This window comes from Enhydra lutris, unplaced genomic scaffold (assembly GCF_002288905.1).
Source record: "Enhydra lutris kenyoni isolate GAN:26980312 unplaced genomic scaffold, ASM228890v2 scaffoldscaffold60, whole genome shotgun sequence".
Lineage (NCBI taxonomy): Eukaryota > Metazoa > Chordata > Mammalia > Carnivora > Mustelidae > Enhydra > Enhydra lutris.
The window spans coordinates 1,152,765-1,161,060 of record NW_019154144.1 but is presented as its reverse complement, the minus strand read 5'-3'; positions in this window follow the sequence as shown (position 1 = coordinate 1,161,060).

The window sequence follows — 8,296 nt, the reverse complement described above, 5'->3', positions numbered from 1 at the left end:
TTTTTTTTTTTCTTTCTGAACCTCTTTTTATCCCCTTTCTCCCCCCTTACGATTTGGGATCTCTTCTGATTTGGCTAAAGCATATTTTCCTGGGGTTGTTGCCACCCTTTTAGTATTTTATTTGCTCCTTCATATACTCTTATCTGGACAAAATGACAAGGCGGAAAAATTCACCACAAAAAAAAGAACAAGAGGCAGTACCAAAGGCTAGGGACTTAATCAATACAGACATTGGTAATATGTCAGATCCAGAGTTCAGAATGACGATTCTCAAGGTTCTAGCCGGGCTCGAAAAAGGCATGGAAGATATTAGAGAAACCCTCTCGGGAGATATAAAAGCCCTTTCTGGAGAAATAAAAGAACTAAAATCTAACCAAGTTGAAATCAAAAAAGCTATTAATGAGGTGCAATCAAAAATGGAGACTCTCACTGCTAGGATAAATGAGGCAGAAGAAAGAATTAGCGATATAGAAGACCAAATGACAGAGAATAAAGAAGCTGAGCAAAAGAGGGACAAACAGCTACTGGACCACGAGGGGAGAATTCGAGAGATAAGTGACACCATAAGACGAAACAACATTAGAATAATTGGGATTCCAGAAGAAGAGGAAACAGAGAGGGGAGCAGAAGGTATATTGGAGAGAATTATTGGAGAGAATTTCCCCAATATGGCAAAGGGAACAAGCATCAAAATCCAGGAGGTTCAGAGAACCCCCCTCAAGATCAATAAGAATAGGTCCACACCCCGTTACCTAATAGTAAAATTTACAAGTCTTAGTGACAAAGAGAAGATCCTGAAAGCAGCCCGGGAAAAGAAGTCTGTAACATACAATGGTAAAAATATTAGATTGGCAGCAGACTTATCCACAGAGACCTGGCAGGCCAGAAAGAGCTGGCATGATATATTCAGAGTGCTAAACGAGAAAAACATGCAGCCAAGAATACTATATCCAGCTAGGCTATCATTGAAAATAGAAGGAGAGATTAAAAGCTTCCAGGACAAACAAAAACAAAGAATTTGCAAATACCAAACCAGCTCTACAGGAAATATTGAAAGGGGTCCTCTAAGCAAAGAGAGACCCTAAAAGTAGTAGATCAGAAAGAAACAGAGACCATATACAATAACAGTCACCTTACAGGCAATACAATGGCACTAAATTCATATCTCTCAATACTTACCCTGAATGTTAATGGGCTAAATGCCCCAATCAAAAGACACAGGGTATCAGAATGGATAAAAAAACAAAACCCATCTATATGTTGCCTACAAGAAACTCATCTTAAACCCGAAGACACCTCCAGATTTAAAGTGAGGGGGTGAAAAAGAATTTACCATGCTAATGGACATCAGAAGAAAGCAGGAGTGGCAATCCTTATATCAGATCAATTAGATTTTAAGCCAAAGACTATAATAAGAGATGAGGAAGGACACTATATCATACTCAAAGGAACCGTCCAACAAGAAGATCTAACAATTTTAAATATCTATGCCCCTAACGTGGGAGCAGCCAACTATATAAACCAATTAATAACAAAATCAAAGAAACACATCAACAATAATACAATAATAGTAGGGGACTTTAACACTCCCCTCTCTGAAATGGACAGATCATCCAAGCAAAAGATCAACAAGGAAATAAAGGCCTTAAATGACACACTGGACCACATGGACATCACAGATATATTCAGAACATTTCATCCCAAAGCAACAGAATACACATTCTTCTCTAGTGCACATGGAACATTCTCCAGAATAGATCACATTCTTGGTCCTAAATCAGGTCTCAACCGGTATCAAAAGATTGGAATCATTCCCTGCATATTTTCAGACCACAATGCTCTGAAGCTAGAACTCAATCACAAGAGGAAATTTGGAAAGAACCCAAATACATGGAGACTACACAGCATCCTTCTAAAGAATGAATGGGTCAACCAGGAAATTAAAGAAGAATTGAAAAAATTCATGGAAACAAATGATAATGAAAACACACCGATTCAAAATCTGTGGGACACAACAAAGGCAGTCCTGAGAGGAAAATATATAGCGGTACAAGCCTTTCTCAAGAAACAAGAAAGGTCTCAGGTACACAACCTAACCCTACACCTAAAAGAGCTGGAGAAAGAACAAGAAAGAAACCCTAAACCCAGCAGGAGAAGAGAAATCATAAAGATCAGAGCAGAAATCAATGACATAGAAACCAAAAAAACAATAGAACAAATCAACGAAACTAGGAGCTGGTTCTTTGAAAGAATTAATAAGATTGATAAACCCCTGGCCAGACTTACCAAAAAGAAAAGAGAGAGGACCCAAATAAATAAAATCATGAATGAAAGAGGAGAGATCACAACTAACACCAAGGAAATACAGACAATTATAAGAACATACTCTGAGCAACTCTACGCCAGCAAATTTGACAATCTGGAAGAAATGGATGCATTCCTAGAGACATATAAACTACCACAACTGAACCAGGAAGAAATAGAAAGCCTGAACAGACCCATAACCAGTAAGGAGATTGAAACAGTCATCAAAAATCTCCAAACAAACAAAAGCCCAGGGCCAGACGGCTTCCCGGGGGAATTCTACCAAACATTTAAAGAAGAACTAGTTCCTATTCTCCTGAAACTGTTCCAAAAAATAGAAATGGAAGGAAAACTTCCAAACTCATTTTATGAGGCCAGCATCACCTTGATCCCAAAACCAGACAAGGATCCCATCAAAAAAGAGAACTACAGACCAATATCCTTGATGAACACAGATACAAAAATTCTCACCAAAATACTAGCCAATAGGATTCAGCAGTACATTAAAAGGATTATTCACCACGACCAAGTGGGATTTATTCCAGGGCTGCAAGGTTGGTTCAACATCTGCAAATCAATCAATGTGATACAACACATTAATAAAAGAAAGAACAAGAACCATATGATACTCTCCATAGATGCTGAAAAAGCATTTGACAAAGTACAACATCCCTTCCTGATCAAAACTCTTCAAAGTGTAGGGATAGAGGGCACATACCTCAATATTATCAAAGCCATCTATGAAAAACCCACCGCAAATATCATTCTCAATGGAGAAAAACTGAAAGCTTTTCCGCTAAGATCAGGAACACAGCAGGGATGTCCGTTATCACCACTGCTATTCAACATAGTACTAGAAGTCCTAGCCTCAGCAATCAGACAACAAAAGGAAATTAAAGGCATCCAAATCGGCAAAGAAGAAATCAAACTATCACTCTTCGCAGATGATATGATACTATATGTGGAAAACCCAAAAGACTCCACTCCAAAAATGCTAGAACTTGTACAGGAATTCAGTAAAGTGTCAGGATATAAAATCAATGCACAGAAATCAGTTGCATTTCTCTACACCAACAACAAGACAGAAGAAAGAGAAATTAAGGAGTCCATCCCATTTACAATTGCACCCAAAACTATAAGATACCTAGGAATAAATCTAACCAAAGAGACTAAGAATCTATACACAGAAAACTATAAAGTACTCATGAAAGAAATTGAGGAAGACACAAAGAAATGGAAAAATGTTCCATGCTCCTGGATTGGAAGAATAAATATTGTGAAAATGTCTATGCTACCTAAAGCAATCTACACATTTAATGCAATTCCTATCAAAGTACCACCCATTTTGGGGCGCGCTCAGTGGTTAAAGCCTCTGCCTTCGGCTCAGGTCACGATCCCGGGGTCCTGGGATCGAGTCCCGCATTCGGGTTCTCTGCTCGGCGGGAACCTGCCTCCTCCTCCTCTCTCTCTCTGCCTGCCTCTCTGCCTACTTGTGATCTGTCTGTCAAATAAATAAAAAAAAAATATTTAAAAAAAAAAAGTACCATCCATTTTTTTCAAAGAAATGGAACAAATAATCCTAAAATTTATATGGAACCAGAAAAGACCTCGAATAGCCAAAGCAATATTGAAAAAGAAAGCCAAAGTTGGTGGCATCACAATTCCGGACTTCAAGCTCTATTACAAAGCTGTCATCATCAAGACAGCATGGTACTGGCACAAAAACAGACACATAGATCAATGGAACAGAATAGAGAGCCCAGAAATAGACCCTCAACTCTATGGTCAACTAATCTTTGACAAAGCAGGAAAGAATGTCCAATGGAAAAAAGACAGCCTCTTCAATAAATGGTGTTGGGAAAATTGGACCGCCACATGCAGAAAAATGAAATTGGATCATTTCCTTACACCACACACGAAAATAGACTCAAAATGGTTGAAAGATCTCAATGTGAGAAAGGAATCCATCAAAATCCTTGAGGAGAACACAGGCAGCAACCTCTTCGACCTCAGCCGCAGCAACATCTTCCTAGGAACATCGCCAAAGGCAAAGGAAGCAAGGGCAAAAATGAACTATTGGGATTTTATCAAGATCAAAAGCTTTTGCACAGCAAAGGAAACAGTTAACAAAACCAAAAGACAACTGACAGAATGGGAGAAGATATTTGCAAATGACATATCAGATAAAGGGCTAGTATCCAAAATCTATAAAGAACTTAGCAAACTCAACAGCCAAAGAACAAATAATCCGATCAAGAAATGGGCAGAGGACATGAACAGACATTTCTGCAAAGAAGACATCCAGATGGCCAACAGACACATGAAAAAGTGCTCCACATCACTCGGCATCAGGGAACTACAAATCAAAACCACAATGAGATATCACCTCACACCAGTCAGAATGGCTAAAATTAACAAGTCAGGAAATGACAGATGCTGGCGAGGATGCGGAGAAAGGGGAACCCTCCTACACTGTTGGTGGGAATGCAAGCTGGTGCAACCACTCTGGAAAACAGCATGGAGGTTCCTCAAAATGTTGAAAATAGAACTACCCTATGACCCAGCAATTGCACTGCTGGGTATTTACCCTAAAGATACAAACGTAGTGATCCGAAGGGGCACGTGCACCCGAATGTTTATAGCAGCAATGTCTACAATAGCCAAACTATGGAAAGAACCTAGATGTCCATCAACAGACGAATGGATATAGAAGATGTGGTATATATACACAATGGAATACTATGCAGCCATCAAAAGAAATGAAATCTTGCCATTTGCAATGACGTGGATGGAACTAGAGGGTATCATGCTTAGCGAAATAAGTCAATCGGAGAAAGACAACTATCATATGATCTCCCTGATATGAGGGAGAGGAGATGCAACATGGGGGGTTAAAGGGGTAGGAGAAGAGTAAATGAAACAAGATGGGATTGGGAGGGAGACAAACCATAAGTGACTCTTAATCTCACAAAACAAACTGAGGGTTAATGGGGGGAGGGGGGTTGGGAGGGGGGGTGGGATTATGGACATTGGGGAGGGTATGTGCTATGGTGAGTGCTGTGAAGTGTGTAAATCTGGCGATTCACAGACCTGTACCCCTGGGGATAAAAATATATGTTTATAAAAAATAAAATTTAAAAAAAAAACTGCTAAAAAAAACAAACAAACAAAAAAAAAAGTTTGGCTCACTTACCCTTATTATTATTTTAATTATTTGAATTTCATTTCTACTGTTTTATTTTATGCATTCTATTATTCTGCCTTCCCTATATTCTTTTTTCATTTTCTTGGCTTTTTTGGCGGGGGGGATTGTTTTGTGTTTTGGCTTTTACCTTAATCTATTCTCCCCTTTATTAGTTTGGAACTTATACCTTTGTTTCTTAATATTTTACAAAGTGTTCTATAATTTTAACATACATATGTACATGTGTAATTTAATAAAGTATGTAACTAGTATAGTGTGTAATTTAATAAGTTTTGAAATTAGTGTTTTATCCTTCTGAACAAAGTACAGAGCTTTGAATGCCTTATTCCTGATTATCTCCTCCCAACTTACATGCTGTTTTTACCAGCATTTTAGTTGTGTATAATTTTTTTAACCTTATAATTAAGACATACTGTTGTTAAAAAAAAAAAAAAGACATTACTGTTGTTGTTTACTAAACTGATTGTCTAGATATACCCATGTGTTTATTATTTTCTTTACGATCTGCTTTTGATCTGAGATCTTCTTTCTGGGATGAGTTTTCTTCATCCTGGAGTATATCCTGTAGAAATTCCTCTAGTGAGTGCTAATAAACTTTCATTTTGTGTTTTTGGAAAATGTTTTTATTTTGCCTTCATAGAAGATAGTTTTAATGGCTGTAGAAAGCTAGCCTGTCAATTATTTTCTCTCTGCATTTTGAAAATATCGTTCCACCGCCTTCTGGCATCCATTGTTGCCGTTGATAAGTATACCGTAAGTCTGTTTTTCCCTTGTGGGTTGTCTGTATTTTTCTCCCTGACTGCTTTAAGATTTTCTTTTTGTCTGCGTTTGTCCACAATGTGTCCTGGTATGAATGCCTTTTTATTTCTCCTGCCTTGAATTTTTGGGGCACATGGTAAATTTCATGATAAAATAGGAGGTCCACTCTAAAATGGTCATGTTTTACCCTTGCCTATCCTTAACCCCTTACACCACCACCTGCTTTGAATGCAATTGTGAGCTCATGAAGTGACAAAAACAATCATGGAGAAATGGAACCCATGTCCTTGATAACCGCACTGAACACAGATTGCCTACCTCTAGACTTCATGCTAGAGGAGAAAAATAATTGTCTTTTTTGCTTAATGTCTACTCTTTAGTCTGATAATCTGTGGCCCAAAAATAATCTTAAAACATAATGATTTATTTTTCCTGTGAAATGCAACAGAACATTGTTAACAGAGTAAGTACTCAATAATGTTTTTCAAATAATCACTGATCATTTTGTATCTTGTACTTGAAGAAATCTGTTTTGTTTCTCTGCATATGTATGCCTAAATTAGTGACTAGTAAGAAAAGACTAATCACGTATTAAAAACAGCTTGTAGGGTTTCTCCTTCCATTGAAAATTTATTTGGAAATCTGTGTATATTGAGACTACTTTTTAAACTTCGTGTTGTGACTCATGTTGTCATTTAAACAGAAGCCTTAGGTCTTACAAGTAAAAGGAGGATCATTTTAAAGTTATTTCTGCTCTTGGCATTTCCATATCATGCCATTCTTAAGGAGATTTGTTTTAAGTGGGGAACACTCTGAAAATATATTTGTCTCGTTAGGACAAAAGTCATGCAAGTGCAGGAAAATAATTTTATTAGTTAAAATAAATGAAGAGTCTGGTTTATGGATATGTATAAAAACTGCTCTTTTGTTTGAATGCCCTGGTATAGCAACGTTTAAAAGATTGGAAATTCTGGGTTGCCTGGGTGGCTCAGTCTGCTAAGCGTCTGCCTTTGGCTCAGGTCATGATCCCAGAGGATCATGATTGAGGACTGAGTCTCGCATCGGCCTTCTTGCTCAGTGAGGAGTCTGCTTCTCCCTCTGCCTGATGCTCCCCCTGCTTGTACACACACTTTCTCTCTCTGACAAATAAATAAATAAAACCTTAAAAAAATTGGAAATTCTATTAAAAGATCTAGGTGCTTAACTCCAAATGCTTTTTTGCCTTTTGTCTTTATAAATATGCACATTATATTTCAAATAATCAGCACTTGATGTTTGAAAGATAACATCCCAACTAATCACTCCAAACAGAATTTAATAATTGAACAGTTTAGAATCCCAAAATTCTTCCATGTGTATTAACTCATTGTTATTGGTGGTATTTATCCATACTTCCCATTCTTTTGCCAGTGAATAACTATTTCATTCATTCACCAAATATTTATTTATTAAAGTGTCTACTGTTAAAGTAACTACTGGCAGGGGGCGCCTGGGTGGCTCACGTGGTTAAGCAGCTGCTTTTGGCTCAGGTCATGATCCCAGGGTCCTGAGATAGAGTCCCACATCAGGCTTCCTGCTCAATGGACAGCCTGCTTCTCCCTCTACCTCTGCCTGCTGCTCTGCCTACTTGTGCTCTCTATCTCTCTGTCAAATAAATAAATAAAATATTTTTTAAAAATTATGGAGTCATAATGCCTGCCAGATATGATTCTGGTCCTCAAGGAATTTCAGCCTTGGAGGGAAGCCCCTATGAATCAAATAATCAAATAAACAAAAAAATGTGGCTTCAGCAAGTGCCACAAAAGAGAAATAAATGGTTCTAATAAAGGAGATTTGAACTAGTCAGCAAGGTCAGAAAAGGCTTCTTGGGTCTGATGAGTAGAAGTTAGTTGAGTGAAGCAAGGAGAAAGTGAAAATAGACATAGGCAGGGTACTGTGAGAAGAGATATAAGAGGAAATAAGAGAAGGCCAGTGTGGCTAGAGCAGATGTGAAGCAGTTACAGGTGGGTACAGGCAGGAAAATGCAGG